This window comes from Nyctereutes procyonoides, unplaced genomic scaffold, assembly GCF_905146905.1.
Source record: "Nyctereutes procyonoides isolate TBG_1078 unplaced genomic scaffold, NYPRO_anot_genome, whole genome shotgun sequence".
In the NCBI taxonomy this organism is placed as follows: domain Eukaryota; kingdom Metazoa; phylum Chordata; class Mammalia; order Carnivora; family Canidae; genus Nyctereutes; species Nyctereutes procyonoides.
The window spans coordinates 2,820,534-2,838,028 of record NW_026575139.1 but is presented as its reverse complement, the minus strand read 5'-3'; the positions used below and the strand labels follow the sequence as shown (position 1 = coordinate 2,838,028).

General features: G+C 60.3%; 1 long non-coding RNA gene across 1 annotated transcript; it reads right to left on the bottom strand.

Annotated features, from left to right (window-relative positions):
* Positions 1-8,524: 8,524 nt before the first annotated feature.
* LOC129496174 (uncharacterized) lies at positions 8,525-17,439 on the bottom strand. The gene is made up of 4 exons (XR_008661676.1): positions 16,729-17,439; positions 13,471-14,581; positions 12,750-13,007; positions 8,525-8,815 (listed from the first exon to the last, which is right to left on the bottom strand). It is a non-coding gene; the product is annotated as an uncharacterized LOC129496174 (long non-coding RNA).
* Between the last annotated feature and the right edge of the window lie 56 nt (positions 17,440-17,495).

Genomic DNA, 17,495 nt, shown 5'->3' with positions numbered 1-17,495 from the left:
TGTTTGGAGCGGAACCCGGGAGCGCGAAGTGGCACCGGGGGTTATCCTGGGAGGGCACGTGAGGTCACCAGGCCCAGGCACCGAGCGAGGGGCATCTGGCCGACTCAGGAGGAGGAACGTGGCTGAGTGGGGGGCCTCCAGCTCGCGAGCAGGGGGACTCCTAAAACACCGGGGAACCCCGGGCAAAAGAAGCGGTCAGGGGCCTGCGGGTAGACGGGGGCAGCATCACCCCTGGGACGCTGAGCGGGAGGGGTCCTCAAACCAGGGCGCTTGGCTGTGACAGCAGGGCTCTGAGGACTTGAGGGATCTGAGGCCACAGCTCTATCTTCCTATATTAAACAGAAATTCAGGGGCAGCCCGGCTGGCTCAGTGGTTTAGCACCTGCCTTCAGCCCAGGACTTGATCTAGAGACCCGGGATCGAGTCCCATGTCAGGCTCCCTGCATGGAGCCTGCTTCTCCCTCTGCCTGTGTCTCTGCCTCTGTGTGTGTGTGTGTGTGTGTGTGTGTCTATCATGAATAAATGAATAAAATCTTTAAAAAACTAAACAGAAATTCAAGGGGGCACCTGGTGACTCGATGGTTGAGCATCTGCCTTTGGCTCAGGTCGTGATCCTGGGGTCCTGGATCGAGTCCCAGGAGGGAGCCCTGCTTCTCCTTCTCCTTCTGCCTGTGTCTCCGCCTGTCTCTGTGTCTCTCATGAATAAATAAAATCTTTAAAAGAGAGAAAGGAAGGAAGGAAGGAAGAAATTCATTGTCCTCTGGCTTCCCAGGGTGGCCCCAGGACCCAGCAAGGATGAAGGGCACCTGGCCCCTACTGTACCTTCTCGGGGCCAAGCCCGAGGTCTCCCTGCGTGGACAGGCAGTGAGAGTTGGGCAGGGTCTGCATCTCCTCTGTGTCCAGTGCGGGGACCCCAAGGAGGCAGGAGGGGGCAGGGAATGAACGGACACCAGAGAGCACAGCCAGAGGTCAGTGAGGAGGCCTCGGCCGAGCAACATCAGGACTGGCATCTGGGGACAAGGAACATACAGAACGGACACACAGGTGGAGGCCAGGCCGAGGGCCACCTGGAGGCAGGCGGTCAACACAGTGATGGGCAGATTTGAGGCTGGCGGTGAGCCACTGGAGCAGGGATGGGAGGTCAGCCCCGGGGCAATGTGGGGGCGCCCTGGGGCCTCCAAGAGGCCTGAGGGGATTTGGGGTGCTGGAGACAAGAGACAACAGCGGAGGGTGGTCAGACGCACCTGCCATGGGCACCCTGTACAGCCCCTGCGCTGCCCGGGGCCCTCGGCCCACACCGCACGGGGCCGCCGAGCCTCTCCGGGCCTGGTGAGAACTGGTGAGGTCCCAAGGAGGTCCGGGCCGGTATGTTTCCCATTCTCGTTGCTTAAATCATTAAATGGCTCTTTTGTAAGAGTCACACTTGATGCTCAGGAAGTCTTTTGATGCCTTCAAAGGGCTTTTTAATAAGCGTTTCTAATCCTTTTCTCTTAAAAACAGGAAGTTACACTTTGCCAACCGTAAACACCAGAAGGTCCGAGTTTGGTTGGCGATGCAGAAGCCACAGAGTCCCCATGGCTGCTAAACCCACCCAGGCTTGGCCAGGGCCCCGCACCCCGTGAGCTCTCCAGCTGGACAGCCCAGGCGCCCCCGTGGGGGTCCCGGAGCCCTGGTGGGCAGTGCTCGGCCACAGGCCACCGCACAGGTGACCCCCCCCAGGCAAGGATGCTGCATGCTTGTGACCCACGGAATGCTTCCTCCAGTCCCTCCTCTGAGAGCGGCCCCACCACTGCCCACACCAGGAACCCCAGAGTCACCCTCAGTGACCTCTCTTCCTCAGCCCTGTCCCCCTGCTGTGTACTTCCCACTCTCTGTATCTGGGCTCACCGCTCCCCTGCAGAGACCCTGTCCTGAAACAGTGTTCTGGAGTCTTCCCCTGCCTCAGGGGGGCGGGGCCAGGGGGGCTGGGCACACAGGACCAGGCTGAGGCCAGCCCGTGGAGCCGCTCTTCATGCCCCAGGCGCTCCACTCCAACACCACCATAGAGACGGCGACTCCCTAACTACTCCATACTTTTCCCTCTGCCTGGAAAACCTTCCTTCCACTTTCCCACACAGCAAACTCCTACCCATCCCTCAACGCCCCTCCTCTCTCAAGTCTTTCCTGGCTCCCAGTGCAACCTTTCCCCTTGGATCCCAGGCCCTCCTTTAGGCTATGCTCCCCGCACACCCTGAAAGTCACTGCCGAAGTATTGATGTATTTGTCACCCCACTAAACAGAGAACCTCCCAGAGGTGGGACTGTGTCTAGTTACCTCTCCCTCACCAGCCTGGCCCATAGCAACCCCTCAACCAGCAGAGTCACCGGGTCATCCGTCAGCAGGGCTGTCCCCAGGCTCAGGACTCAGGCTCTGACTCCAGCCACGGGCCTGGACCTCCCTAGAGAAGGGGCCAGATCTGTACCCACCAGGCCAGTGGGTAGGGTCCAGCCCTGGCCTCTTCCCTTCCACAGTAGGGTGTAGGGGAGGGAAAGCTCTCCCTTTTAGGTTCTCTGGCTGGTCTAATAATTGAATTGACATAAGACACATTAAAAAGAGGAGAAAAAAAAAACAAATTCAATTTCGTATATATAGGAACCTCAAAGAAGTGATGCTCAAAGAAATAGCCAAAGGGAACAGCTTTTATACCTTTTAGGAAAAGAAGCACTACATTTGTGAAGAATTGACAAAACAAAGGGGTTTGGGCTCAGGCCAGATGGTGAAGAAGCAGCAAGGACTGTCTGCATGGCCTCCTCGGCCATGCCGCCTCTGGTTATAGGACGCCTCTCTTCCTCCTCGTGCAGGGAGGGCACCTTTCCATGGGAGACTGATTTCCTGCTTCCAGGGGAACAAGGGAGGTCAGAATGTCCTTCCTGTACCAGCTGTTTCTTAAGTAACTTTAACTCAAAATCATCAATATGCCAAAGTGGCAGGTTTGGGGGTGGCCGATTTTACTCCCCCTCAGGGGGCTGGAGCAACCGGCCCAATTCATAAAGCTTAGCAGAAACAATTTCACCAAAAAGATTTGGCAGGAAATGAGTTCAGTGGAGAATTCCTCGCCTGGGCCCACACCACCCCTTGCCGCCAGGGGCCAGGAGCTCCTGGTCACCTTGTCCGGCTGGCCTGAGGCAGCACCCATCAGGAAGCAGCTCTGGCCCAGCCTCCTCCCCGGGGTGGTGGGGACTCACCCCTGACCCCGAGTGCAGGTCTTGGGGCCTGGAGGTGAGCAGGGCCGGCAAGGAGAGGGTCTGGGGTCCCCTGAAGCCCAAGAGAGAGAAGGAAGGCCGCACTGTCTCAAGAGGTGTGCAACCCGCCCCGTGCATCAGGGACACGGTGGCCGCTCAAACCCTACCTAGGAGCTGGATCTGGACACCCCTGGGCTCCTGTAATAACTCATGCTTGTGTCTCACTCCTTCAACAAGGATGCTCCACCCACTCTTGTGTGCAGGGGGTGCAGAGGCGGCCTCAGGACATCCCTGCCGTCCAGGGTCCCCCAGCCCATGGGCAGACACATCCAGACATAAAGGACCTCTCTCCAGAGTGCCAGAGCCATCTTGTTCACCCCTGTGAATGCCTAGTACAGGGCCTGGCACGCAGAAGGTGCTCGGCAAAGGTTTGTTGAAGCCCACAGGGCAAGCAAGGGGAGGCCCCAACCCTAAAGGCATAGGCAGGCTATGCGGGGTGACTGGAACCCATGCAGGGTGCAGCGAGACCCTGGCAATATGGACAAGCAACATGGGAGATGTACCAGGACTGGGACAGGGGACACTACATACGGGGACATGGTGGGTGGGACTGTGTGTGATAGTCGCCAAGATGACCGTGGCTTCAACAAATAGAAGCTCAGCTCTCTCACTTAGAAGTGTGGGCTAGAGAGACTTCAGAACCCACTTCCAGCAGGGCCTGAGACGACTCTCACAGCCACGAATCATAGACGCAGCCACACCTGATCCACCGAAGACCAACTGAAAATCCCCACTAAGGCCCTTGACCGAAACCCTTACCCAGGTTGTGCTACCAAACAAAGACTTGCTTTAGAAGCCAACACTGAAGAGTCTAGAACCCAGACTTGGTTTCAGAATCAAAGAGAAAAAAATAAATAAATAAATAAAAAATCAGACCCTGATGAGGACTGAGAGCCAAGCCAAGACCAAGATCATCCCGCAGAGGAGACTCAAAGCGGAGAAGACAGACGGTGTTGTGCCGGCTACACTTCCTCACACCTACACACCCCCATCGAGGCATTTACGAACACCCTTCACCCGGGCATTGATACCAGAGGGCAGCCTGCTAAAGCCGCTGGCATTGCAGAGTCAAGAGCCCAAAAAGCAACCAGTGCCAAGGAAGTAGCCGAAGAAGTAGTACTGTCCGGGTTCTACCCGAAGGTTTGGTTTCAGAACCAGAGACCCAGATTCCACGTCCAGAGAGAACGAGAACCTGGTGGCAAAGATGTAGAACAGAGACAGACTGGGAACAGGATCTCGGGGAGGAGAGAAGTCGAGCAGGCCCCACACCCAACGTGGCCACGAACCCATGACCCCAAGATCGAGAGTCACGCGCTCTACCCGCCGAGCCAGCCAGGCGCCCCTGGAGCAGGTATTTTAAAGAGTGAAATACTGTGGTCAAATAGGGATTTCTACGAGGAATGTGGTCATTTTAAATATTCTAAAATGTCACGCCTAGTTAATGAAGTTACATTCCATAAAAATTAAAAGTAAAAGAAAAAAAATAGAAGAAGCATGGGCTAAAACAGGAGTCCGCCCTCTGCAAGGTCCTGGGGTCTGGCCTCCTCTCTGGGCCATGACTTCCCCAGGGCATGGCCCCTCCCGTGACAAGTACAACCCCAAAGGTGTGACTGTGCATAGACAGTCTCCTGGCCACAGCCAGCTGGGAGGGGAACTGGGACATGCAGACGTGTGGGGAGCCCCGGCCGTCTGAGGGCAGCCAGCGGGCTCTGCAGCTCGTGCTTCCCTCCTGGCCGACGAGGCGGCAGCGGGAGAGAAGGTCCTTTAGAGGAGCTGCAGGAGGGGGACCTGCCTGGGGGGTGTCCTGCTGGGGAAGTCGGGGTGACCCTGCAGGCAGGACACAGCTGCAAGGAGAGGGCAGTGCTGCATGGTGACTGGGCCAGGAGGGGACACGAGGTGGGCAGGGGCTCAGACAGGACCCTGGGGCACAAGGGGAGCACGCAGTGGGGATGAGGGCAGCACCCTATGGAGGCAGTGGTCGCTGACAAACGTGCAGCCCTACAGATTCCGGGATGGGACAGTCTCCCCTAAAATGGGTTCGGGGTGGGAGCCAGATTGGAGGGGCCTGAGGACTGAGCAGACAGTGATGCTCCAGAAGACAGACGAGGGGGAGGCCAGAGGGGCAGGCCTAGGGGCAGACCCAGCCACCCAGCCCTGAGGACAACCAGCCCTCTGCCTGAGGGGCGGGCGGTGGCCTGGGGACACCGGGGCCCCTCCCCGTGCCTCCCAGCCCCAGCCCCGACCCAGGCCACTGAGCAAGGGCAGGCGCTCCAGGTCCAGACCTGCCTTTTCTTTCTCCAGCCCCCTCGTTCCTGCTGAGAAGGGGGGGCAGGCGCTCCAAGCAGGATCCTGTACAGAAGGTTCGACCTCTGTGATCTCACTTAACCCTGAAACAATCCATCCTCCAGGAGGGGAAACAGGCCCAGAGAGGTGGCTGCAAGGGAGCCTCTGCCGGGTGGCCGGTGCAGGACAAACGTTCCTGCTCCTCTTTTAAAGACCAGAAAGCAGAGGCTCAGAGGGGCCAGCTTCTCCCGAGGTCACCCAGCAACAGGTCACTTCTGTGCCAGGGTTGGGCCCTCCTCCTGGAAGGGCCCTGTCCTTGTGCTGTGTGGCTGCCACTCAGTGACCAGGAGAACAGAGCAGCCGGGATGGAAAGGGGGGACCCGTGGCTGCAGGAGCCCCAGGGAGGCCCAGCTGCTGCGGGGACTCAGCCCCAGAACAGGGCAGGTGGGACCTTGCCCATCCTTCTTCCCACCCCGCTGCTCCCTCCCCTGCTGCCAACGACTCCATAACCTTGGCTGCCCTGCAACTCTGGGGACCCGGCCAGCCACTGACTGCCAGTTCCTGGAAAGGCCGCAGGAGCACACCAGACAGAGGTCAGACCAGCAGCCCTGGGTCCCTCTGGAATCCCTCACATTTCCAGGAAAATTGCAAAACATTTGAAGAACAAATGGTCAATTCCTTATAATCCTTCCCCATTGTCCTGAAAAGAGGCATTTGGTTGGGGATGGGGGGGCCTCCTGGTCCCCCCTCAACCAAGCCCATCCCCAGGCAGCCCTGGAAGGGCAAGAATGGCCACAGTGGTCAGGGTGGGCTGGGGCCCTGGAGCTGGGGCGCCTCCGAAGGGGGGGCGGGGGCGGGGCTGTGAGGTTCTGGAACCCCTTAGCCGCCGATACCCAGAGCCTTCTCCAGCTCTCTGCCTGCCACCGCCCCCTCGCTGCCCCCCACACACCCCAAGTCACAGTGCAGCCGCAGCGCAGCCTCAAAGGGCAGGAGCCACAACTATCACTTCTGTTTGCCCCATGGGGTGGGGGCAGCCGTCAAGGATGGGGCCCCACCCCGGGGTCCACCGCCTGCAGAATCCCCTCCCCTTGCGTGTAGCTGGACCCTGAGACTCACTTCTAAAAAGTGACATGATGGCATTCCCACAAACAGACTGGAAGGCTGGGACTCCAGGCGCACGGACCCTGCGGGCTGGCACACTTTGACCAAGTAAGCTGCCACGTGGAGGCGCCCAGGTGGCACCCAGGCCCCAGGAACCCAGGGCGGCCTCCGCCATCTGCCTGCCACAAACCCTGCCAATGGCCACCCAGGACAGCTTGGAAGCGGGTCCTTCCCCGGCCAGATCCGGAGACCGACGCCACCCTGGAGAGCACCTCAATGGTAGCCGGGCAGACCCGGAGCAGGGCACCCAGTGAGGTGACGTCACAAACACTGTGACATCACGAATGTGCCTGTTTCAAGCCGCTACGTATGGGGGCACGTTGTTACGCAGCTTAAGTAACCGATACACGCAGTGCGGGACAAGGTAGGGTCCGAAAGGCGAGCTTCGTGATCTTCATGCTGTTCCGTGACCTCAGAATCACCGGCTACTGCCGTCCCCTGTAAACTGTCAAGCAGCCAGCGCAGCAAATAAGTCAGAGGCCGTGCTGCACCCCTACTCCTCCAGGAAGCCTCCCTCAGCCCCCAGTGGGAATTCACCGCCCCCCCCCCCGGCGGGAAGCGATCTGCGTCTCCATACCTAGTGCTTTGCCTTCTGCTGAGCTTCTAATCCTCCATCCCTGAGCCCTCCTCCAGACCCGCGCTGCTGGGGTGTAGGTCCCTGAGGATGAAGGGGGAGGAGGTGAGGCCAGAGCGGTCGGGGCCCCAGACTGGCCGGCCGCAGACACCAGACCCAGCAGCACAGCCGAGGCCAGCCTGGCCGCTGCAGGGCCCAAGGGAGCCTCAGGGTGCAGGACAAACTGGCCAGGGCAGGCGGGGGGCAGGAGAGCAGGGTGCGTTCCCTGGTGACTCACTCTGCCCCTAAAGTGCTCCCCCGGGAGGCAGTGGTGCAGCTCGAGGGGGGGGGGCAGATGGCCCAGCACTGGCCAGCTGGAGCACTGACTCTCAGATGCTTACGCACACCACATCCCCTCACAGAGCCTCAGTTTCCCCAAATAGGTAGTTCAGAGTTTCTCAAAGAGAGGTAACAAGTGATTTTAAAGAGCACCCAAAGGCAGAACATGAGAGACTCCTAACTCTGGGAAACGAACAAGGGGTGGTGGAAAGGGGGGTCGGCGGGGGGTGGGGGTGACTGGGTGACAGGCACTGAGGGGAACACTTGATGGGATGAGCACTGGGTGTTATGCTATATGTTGGCAAATTGAACTCCAATTTAAAAAAATGTAATAAATAAATAATAAATAGTATCCAAAGCTTTTATTTTTCTATGTCCATACGTATCGAGAAAAATATGTGTAACAACTAGTAGATCAAACCCTGAGTTTCATTTCCTATTGTTTAGGTCATAACCTTTTTCTTTTTTTTTTTAAGATTTTATTCATTTATCCATGAGAGACCCAGAGAGAGAGAGAGGCAGAGACACAGGCAGAGGGAGAAGCAGGCTCCACGCAGGGAGCCCGACGCGGGACTCGATCCCGGGACCCCAGGATCACACCCTGGGCCGAAGGCGCCCTAAACTAAACCAGTGAGCCACCCAGGGATCCCGGTCATAAGCTTTAAAGCTTAAAAGGCAAGTCGATTTAAATAAAAACATTCAGTAAATAATAAAACTGATGGTACAGGGATAGGACATAAATCATGTTGTGAGATCCTGCTGACTGGTGTTTCCTGACCAAGGAATAAACTTCTCTAAGAAGCTACTGTTATTTTGTGTCTTTCCATGGCAGCCAACCCCCACCCCGTAGGAGTAGCCGTGCAGCCAAGGAAAGATGTTCCAGGCAGAGAGAAGAGCAGGTGCAAAGGTCCTGGGGCAGAGACAAAATCGGTTCCTACCTCAAGGCCTCAGGGGCTTTGCACTTGCCACGTGCTGTGAGTGGAGCACCTCCGAGCATAGCAGTCTGGCTGAGCAAGACTGGGGCGCAGGGTCTGGAGCCCGCCAGCCTGGCCCGTCGCCTCCCTTTGGTGGCCCACTGACCCAGTTATTGTGAAAAACTGTGTTTGCAGAGGCAGGAGTCCCCGGGGCAGAGGCTATGTTATCTGTGTGTCCCAGCGCCCAGCCCCCACCTGGCAGAAACGAGGTCTTCATGGGTGCCGCTGAATAAAATAAAGGAGGGGCTCTGGTGACCTGTGACCTCTGCATCCACGCCCCCGGGGGGCAGGGGAGCAGCTTCGCTCAGAGGCACCAGGGGACAGGCCGGGAATAGGAAGCCAGGGTGGTGCTGGGCTCCCCACTCTTGGGGGGGTGGGCAGAGCAGGGGCTGCTGTGGGGCAGGACTGGGAGCCTGAGGGCAGTGAGGGGGGCAGAGGAAGGAGGGAGCCAGAATGAACCAAACAGACGTCCTGCCAGCCAGCAAGCCTGGGCCCCAGCTCTCCACAGGGACCCCACTGCCCCCCACCCAGGCCCCAGCTCTCCACAGGGACCCCACTGCCCCCCACCCAGGCCCCAGCTCTCCACAGGGATCCCACTGCCCCCCACCCAGGCCACAGCTCTCCACAGGGACCCCACTGCCCCCCACGCAGGTTCCAGTTCTGTACAGGGACCCCACTGCCCCCCATCCAGGCCCCAGCTCTCTACAAGGACCCCACTGCCCCCCACCCAGGCCCCAGCTCTCCACAGGGACCCCACTGCTCCCCACCCAGGCCCGAGCTCTCCGCAGGGACCCCACTGCCCCCCACCCAGGCTCCAGCTCTCGCAGGAACCCCACTGCCCCACCCAGGCCTGGCCTGTCCACACTTCCTACTGTTGACCCTAGGAAAATTACCACGCCCAGGCTTCGGGATGCCACCTGGGCCTCCCCCCACCAATGGATTCAAGCAGAACCCTGACGGGGGCGGGGGGTTGGGCATGAGGCCAGGCCGGTCTCCTGGGGTTCCCAGCACCGGGGCCACAGCCTGGACCGCAGCCCGTGCAGGCACTAGGGGCTTCCCTGGAGAAATGGGGAAGGGGATGAAGGAACCTCAGGAGATGTGCTGGGTTGGGGGAAGCCCCTGGCTCGTGGAGGCCCCCGGGGCCAGAGGGTAGGCCCCAGCAGAACTCGCCCCCCCACACACAGTCCCTTCCACCTGCACACACACCTGTCCCTGCTCGACTCACGTCTGAGGCCCTGTCGGACAGAGCGGGGGGGGGGGGGGGGGGGGGGACAGCCCCGCCACAGATCCAGCCCTGGACCCCAGCCCTCGGGGCAGGCGCCCACCCTCACCCAATCAGAGGGGGGGGAGGTTGGGCCGGTGAGGCCGGGGGGCGTGGCCAGCTGGGCCTGCACTAATTGTGAGTTTTTAGCTCAGGGAAGCCTGCGGGGCACCTCTCCATTCCTCTGCTCCGTGGCAGAGCCTTCCTGGCTTCCTGGGGAGCACAGCCCGACTCCTCCCCTGGCAGCCCTAATCCATCACCCCCAGCGCCCCCTCCCCGACCCCTGCCCTTCACCACCTCACACCCCTCCCACAACTCCATTCTGTTTCCTCATCTGGGCCCCTGTTGCATGCCAGGCGCTGGAAGGGGGCTGGGTTTCCAGCCATGAAGGGGATGCACCCCCACACTCCGCGGGCGGACATCTGTAACAGCCATCTGACCCCATCAGCATTTGAGGGATGTTTCTCAAACCCACGTGTGACCATGGCCTTCCTCTGTTTAACACCGTCAGTCTCCCCATCACCTTCCGGAAAAGGCCAGAGCCTGTGGTTGGGAGAATAAAGGCCACCCCAAGATGGCCCGGTCCTCACCCTGGGACCTGTGCACCTGTCATCTTTCCTGAAGACCCAGAGGGATTTTGCAGAGGTGCTCAAAGGAGGAGAAGGGGAGACGACCCTAGGCTACCTGGGTGGGCCCAGGGTCATCAGGAGGGGCCTTTAAATGTAGAAGGAGGCAGGAGGCCTCTGAAAGCTAGAAACAGATTCTCCCCTGAAGCTTCCAGAGGGAACACAGCCCTGTCCACCCATTTGGACTTCTGACCTCCAGAGCTGCCAGGTAATAAAATGTGTGTTGCTTTAAGCCACTACACGGGTGGCGATTTGCTGTTAGAGGTGCAAGGAAGCCAGCACAGTTCCAGCCCTTCCCTGGGCCCCGTGGCCTGCCTGCCCTCCAGCCTTGGAGGATCCTCTCCCTCCCCCGCGGCCCGAGCTCCCCCGCTCCCCTGGCCTTCGCTCATGCTACCCCTTCTCCCTGAAGTAAGCATGGCCAGCGACTCTTCCCCAACCCTGACCTCATCTCAGTGTCCCTTCCTCAATGGAGCCTTCTAGATCTTTGGGATTCTCTACTTCAAACAAATGAGGAATTGGTGGGAAGGTAGAGTCACCTGTGGCCTCCTTGAAAGGGACAGGACTCGGGTTTCTAAGGGCCCCGAGCCTCAAGAATGAAAGGACAGTTCTGGAGGGGCCCACCGGCGGCTTGGCAGTGACTCGCCCCTGCCCTTGGGTCCTACCCCTCAAGATCCAGGTTCTGGCTTATTGTGGGCTACAAACCCACCCGGGGTCATAATGAGGTGGGACACCTTAGCTGATGATCCTGCCCCAACCTGAGGCCCACAGAAAAGGCTGGAATTTCAGAAATGTAGAATTAACAGGTGTCCCCTGCCCTTCTGGTCCACTGCCCCTCGCCCCCCAGGGCTGAGTCACCCCTATCTGGGTACATCTCACCCTGGCAGCCCCATGGTCCCCCACCATGAGCCCTGTAAGGACAGGCGATTGAGTCAGACCCCGTATTGGGCGGTGTGCCCTGCACCTTCCCGAGCAGGCCCGCTGGGGAAGAAACCAGATGTGGGCACAGAAGGAGGGACACCGGGACTCACCGCATGGGGACAGAGGCTGAGGGCTCTCCGGCAGGGAATCTGCCTCCTCACGGGAGGACACAGCCCTGCAGGGAGGAAGGAGGAGCCTGGAGACCTGTGCTCCCTGAGTGTCGGCACCCCACACCCCCAAGCAGCCTTCAGACCGGTCCCTCCCCTCCCCGGGTCTCAGTTCACCTCTAAAAAGGGTGGCTTGGAGCCCCTCACACCTGCTGAGACGGCTATTGTAAAATAAAATAAAATTCAAAAAACAAAACAAAACAAAAAACAAAAAAAAAAAAAAAAAGCAAGTGTTGGTGAGGATGTGGAGAAAGAGGAACCCCCGGGCCCTGCTGGCGTGACCTCCGAGGTAGAGAGCAGCGCGGAGATTCCTTCAACATTAAGCACAGAATTACCACGTGACCAGCAGTTCCACTTCTGGGTGTGACACCTAGAAGCCCTGGAGGCAGGGACTCGATGAGACGTTTGCACACTTGTGCTCATGGCAGCCCTATGCATGGTAGTCAAAAGGTGGGAGCACCCCAAGTGCCCGCCGACGGGGTAGTAGGTAAACCGTGGTCCGTCTACGCAACGGAGGACCGTTGAGCCATAAGGGGAAGGAGACTCTGACACCTGCTGCAACGTGCATGAACCTCGGGGACGTTATGCTGAGTGACCTCCGCCAGCCACGGAAGGACAAATACCGTAGAGTCCACTTCCCTGAGGTACCCAGGGTCTTCAAATTCAAGGGCACAGTAAGCGGAAGGGTGAGGGGGCACCAGGGCCTGGGGAGGGGGCTGGGGGTCGGCGTTTAAGGGGGACAGGGTTTCAGGCTGCGGAGATGCGAAAGTCCTGGGGACGGACGGTGGCGGCGGCTGCACGACTGAGTGTGCCTCACGCCAATGAACCGCACACGTAGAAACGGCGAAGATGGGGACTCTTGGAAGTGTCTCACCACAATTAAAAACGCTGGAAAGGGGGTGACTGCGAAGGGCACCGTGTGCTCCCAAACTGTATGACGCTGAAGCCAGAAGGGACACCTGGTTCCTAAAGCTTGGAGAGCAGTGCTGCCCAGTTTGGGGTGGGGAGGGGGCCCCCAGAGCCACTTTCTCAGCATCCCCTCACTCAGCACCACCCTGGGGGTGACCCCAGAGCTTGAAGCCCCAGCTCAGCAACCCCCCCCCGGCCCCAGGCTGGTGGGGCTTGGAGCCCCAGGCTCCAGAGTGGGGACCGGGCTGGGCCACGTTGCAGGGGCCCTTTATTCTCACCTGGAGGTTCCTGGGGGACAAGGGCTGGCCTGCGGGGGCACTGGGCTGCCCCAGCCCGGTGGGCAGAGGGCTCTGGGGGGCCGGCCTCCTGCAAAGGGTCAAGTCAGGACCGCTCCCGGGGGTGCACGGGGGGCTAGAAGGATGCGTGGGCAACCTTTGGGCACCTGCAGTTGTGCGAGATTAAGAACAGCTTCCTGGAAGGAAATTCTCCTTTCTCCTCTGCAGGTATTTCCAAAGGTTCCCAGACCAATTCAAGAGCTGGAAAAGTCCAGGGGGAAAGCGGGCGTTGCTAGAAGCTGAGTGTTGGGGCGGTGGGGGGCAGGGGGGCTCATGGAACCCACCAGCCACCCTGCCCTAGGGAAAGGCAGGGCGGCGGAGGGGCATGAGAGCAGGGGTGGGGCGGGGGGCAGGCAGGAAGAGGGGTGACCTTCAGCTCTCACTGAGGCCGACTGAGCCCCAGAGGGAACCAGCTCCCGTGAGCACTTTCAAAACCAAGCCCTTTAAGTATGTCCTCTCACCCGAGCCTCCTGGGGGTGGACTGTCACCCACATGTCCCGGGAGAGACAGGGGAGCCACCGCCCCATTAGGTCACCCGCCCGGGGAGCCATGACTACAATGCGGCAGGGCCGGCGCTCAAATCCGTGGACATGGCCCTTCCATCACCCCAGAGCCCCGTGGGCCCCGACACACCGTCCCCACCCCCTCGGCTGTGGCTACTGACCTCTGGCTAGTCATCAGTCGTCCTGCAAACAGTTGGCCAACTCCGCTCTCTGGATCCATACTGATTAGGGTACATTTTGGCAGCTTTAACAAATGCCCCCGAAACACTGGATAACACAAGACAGCAGGGTTCGCCCCTTGCTTTGGGACGTGGTCTGTGCGTCGGCAGTCTTGCTGCTGTGCTGGTGACCCAGGTTCTTTCCACCTTGCTGCTCTGTGATCCTCAACACCCACCCTGCACCCCATAGTCAATGTGGCTGCTCCAGCTCCTGCCATCACCACTGACATCCAGCAGTAGGTACACGGAGAAGGAAAAAGGGAAGCCACCGCTCTTTTCTCTGGGGACAGGACCCAGCAGTTACATGGGTCACTTCTTACATGTCACTGGCAAGGATCTGGCCAGATAGCTACACGCAGCTGCAAGGGGCTGAGAACTTGAATGGGCGGCCGTGTGCCCCGCTGGAATTCAGAGTTCTTTTACTTTAGGAAAAGAGGAGAATGGATAATGGGGGGGGGGGGGGACTCGCGATCTCTGCCACTGGAACATAATCTCTCCTCCCTCCCAGGACCATGGTGAAGCAAGGTCATGGGTAAGAGGCAACAGCAGGCTTCAGGGGGAGGGGCTGGAGATCTGAGGAGGAATCCAAGGTGGCTGCCTGGGGGAGGCAACATTTGGGCCACGCCTTGAAAAACAAGGAGGGATTGGGATGGAAGGGAGTTCCAGAAGGAGAAGGTGGTGGAACTAGTGGATGGAGCACGTTCGGAGAAATTGTGGTTGGGTGTGACAAGCACGCACTTGGAGGCAGGAGTCCTGGGTTCAAGCTCAGACACTGAGTCCGCCTAGTGAGGCGCCCGGGCTCCCTGAGCTTCGGCTGGCTCCGCATGGAAAGGCTGATGCCTCCCTCACACCTCATCGCGGGCCCAGGAGGAGGCACGTGCGGGGACATGCCCGGGCCTTGGGGGGTCACTGCTGTGATGTTTCGTGGTGGGGCGTGGGGTTGCCGGTGGGCAGGGGCGGGAGACGAGCTGCGAAGGGAAGTGGGGGCCCGCCCAGAGGCCAGCTGCATGGCCGGACAGCAGGCTGAGCGGAGAGCGGCTTGACCAACGTGACCCTGGAAGATGGAGAGGAGGGGGTGAGGTCAGAGAGGCCGGGGTGGGGGGGAGCTACAGGGTCCCTGGAGAGACAACATGGTGAGCAGCAGCAGAGTGGGAAGCCGTGGGATCCGACCGGGCACCTAGGAAGGCCTCCCGGAGGAGGCAGCCCCGAAGTCGAGCCCGCCGCAAGGGGCAGCAACGAGGGCTTGCCCCCAGAGGACCAGCAGGGGAAGGAGGGGTGATGCACGGGGCAGACAGGCCCTGCCTCCACCTGGAGATGCCCCCACCCCTCAGAGCACTGCCCCCCAGAGGGGCACTGTGCCTGGCGCCCCACCCACATCCCTGCTGACCCCCCGCCCTGCAGCAGCCTCCAAGGTGCAGATCCTTGCTCCCGGGTTACAGGGCGGAAACTAGAGCCCAGAGAAGGCTCCACGCAGCCAGGACTCAGGCCCCAGAGTCAGACCCAGAGTACCCAGCACCATGGGTCCTTCTGGGGCTCTGAGACGTCCTGCGGAAGTCCATCATCACCCCGGACTCAGGAAGGTTCTCATCCCGAAAAAGGGACGAAGACCGAGAATCGCTTTATCCACATCACGTCCTCAAGACCTCCCTTATGGAGCAGCAAGTCACCCCATTGAACAGAAAGACAAACTGAGGCCAGAGAGGTGAAGTCCTGTGCCAGGGTCACGCAGCCAGTGGGCGACCAGCAGGATTTGCACCCAGGTCCCTGACGCCCCCGCTCCCACGCTCCTCCTCCCGAGACCTCTCTCCCCTCCCCCTCCCCCTCCCCCGCTGCTTTCCTGGCTCTCTCTCAGGGAAGAGAACATGCTCTGAGTCTCTGTTTCCCTGGGAGAAATCCATTTTCAGAATCTGGAGGTGTTGAAATGTGTTCTTTTTTCCTCTCTAAAGAGCCCTTGGTGAGGACAGAGGTGCCCCGAGAATCCCTCTGAGGCCACCGCCAGCCAGGCTAGGGCCTGGGGCTGCCCATCCCGGAGGGCAAAGCCCCAGCGGCAAGGTCCCCAACAGGGTGACCCTGTCCATCCTGGCACAACGGGTGGCCGGGCAGCTCCAAGAGCTCGGGACGTGCCTGTGACCTCCAGCCCTCGACCCCAGAAGACCCCCACCTGCCCTCCCGCCCGGCTGCTGGGCAGGGGCACTCCTGTGTCCCCGGAGCAAGGTGGGTACCGAGCCCCCCTGCCCAGCGGAGGTGTCCGGGGCCATTCCAGGCTGTCTCCACCAGACTCTCCCTCTCTCGGTGACAGCTGGACCCACCACGGTCACAGAATTCTCATGCTGTAAAGGGCACAGGCATTGCTGGGAGCATCTGCTAACCCACACAGCCAGCCCTGGGGAGCAAGGATGCGGGCACAGGGGGTCACTTGTGGAGGGAGGGAGGGAGGGAGGGAGAGAGCGGGTGTGAAGGAGCTACAGAGGGGAGGTAGAGAGGAGGAGGAAGGAGGGGAGGAAGGGAGGGAGGAGGGAAGGAAGGGGGATGGAGGGAGGAGGGACAGGACAGGTGTGAAGGGGATGAGGAGGAGGGGGGAAGGAGGTAGGGAGAGGGAGGATAGAGGGGAGGGGAGAGGAGGAGGGGGGAGGGAAGAAGGAAGCTGGAGACTTGGCTTCCCCACAGGTGCACATGCTTTGCCCGGACACACTCCCGCTGCGCCTGCCCAAACCCTGCCCAGCCCGCCCCTTTCAAAACCTGTCCTAGTCCCGGGCCTGGCATCTCCCGCTCCATCCTGGCACTGCCCACTCCACGGGCATCATGGACCATGGCTTCCTTTGGCGGGATGGGGCTCACCCGGGCTTCAGTCCTTCCCCTGGGGTCTGCAGAGAGGCCCACCTGCTGACCACCCACACCCAGTGGGGACCCATGGCAGGCCTGGGGTCCTGGGGAGCAGTTCCTAGAGTTCCTAGAGCCTATGCCCCAGAATCGTGGACTCATTGACTCCTGGGCTGAAGCCTGGAAGGGCCCAGCAAGGCCAAGCTACCCATGGCCCACCCCCAGGCCCCCACTGCACCCCAAGAGCAGTTCCCCAGGATCCAAAACAGGCTCCTATTCCAGAAAAAGCACCTTGTCCAGGAAGTACGCCCCCCCCCAGCCCCCTGGCAGGGAAGGGAGGCAAGGCGATGGGCCCTGGCTCAGAGGGACTCCCATCCCTACCTGGCCAAGTTCTTCCCAAGGACTCGCCCAGCAGCCCAGGTGAATGGTCAGGTCACCAGAGTCACAGAAGGAGATCACACACCCACCACCCCCACTAAAGGAAGCCTGTAGAAGCTTCTGGAAAGAGGCAAATGTTAGAGGCAGAGACTTTGCCTGTCTCCCAGACTCTCCTGTCTCTCTTTCTTTGTCCCCAAGACCCCCTGACCCCAAGCCCTGGACTGGAAGTTCCTCCACAACTCACTAAGCCCATCCCCATCAATCACATAGGTGAGGACAGAAGCCCGGGAGGGCAGGGTGTTCCCCGAGGGACTTGCCAAGCGCACCGCACCGGTCAGCCCACAGTGACCTTTGGACCTCAGGTGATGTACCCCCCTCCCTGTCCCTGGAGCCCACGGGCCTCTAGCTCTGGGCTGCGAGCGGGGAGGGACAAAGGAGAACCTGAGACCCTCCAGGAACACGTGGTCCCTCAAGACCGGGCTTCTGAGTCAGATGGGCCTGACTCTGGTCCTGCATGGGGGGGCGTGGACCCCAGGGGTTGGCTGGGGTGCAACCGCCTGCAGCCCCAGGTCCCAGTCCTGCTCCATCCCCAGGCTTTGCAGTCGCTCACCCAGGACTTCCCAGAGCCAAGGAGATGTGAGCAGGGACTGCACACAAGCTCGTGTGCAGGGCGCTGCTTCCCTTCTGTGCCCCTGCCACCCCCACAGGCTGGGCAAGCCTGCCCGAGGATGAAACTCGCGGGGTGGAGCCGGGCCGCTGCCAGCCCAGCC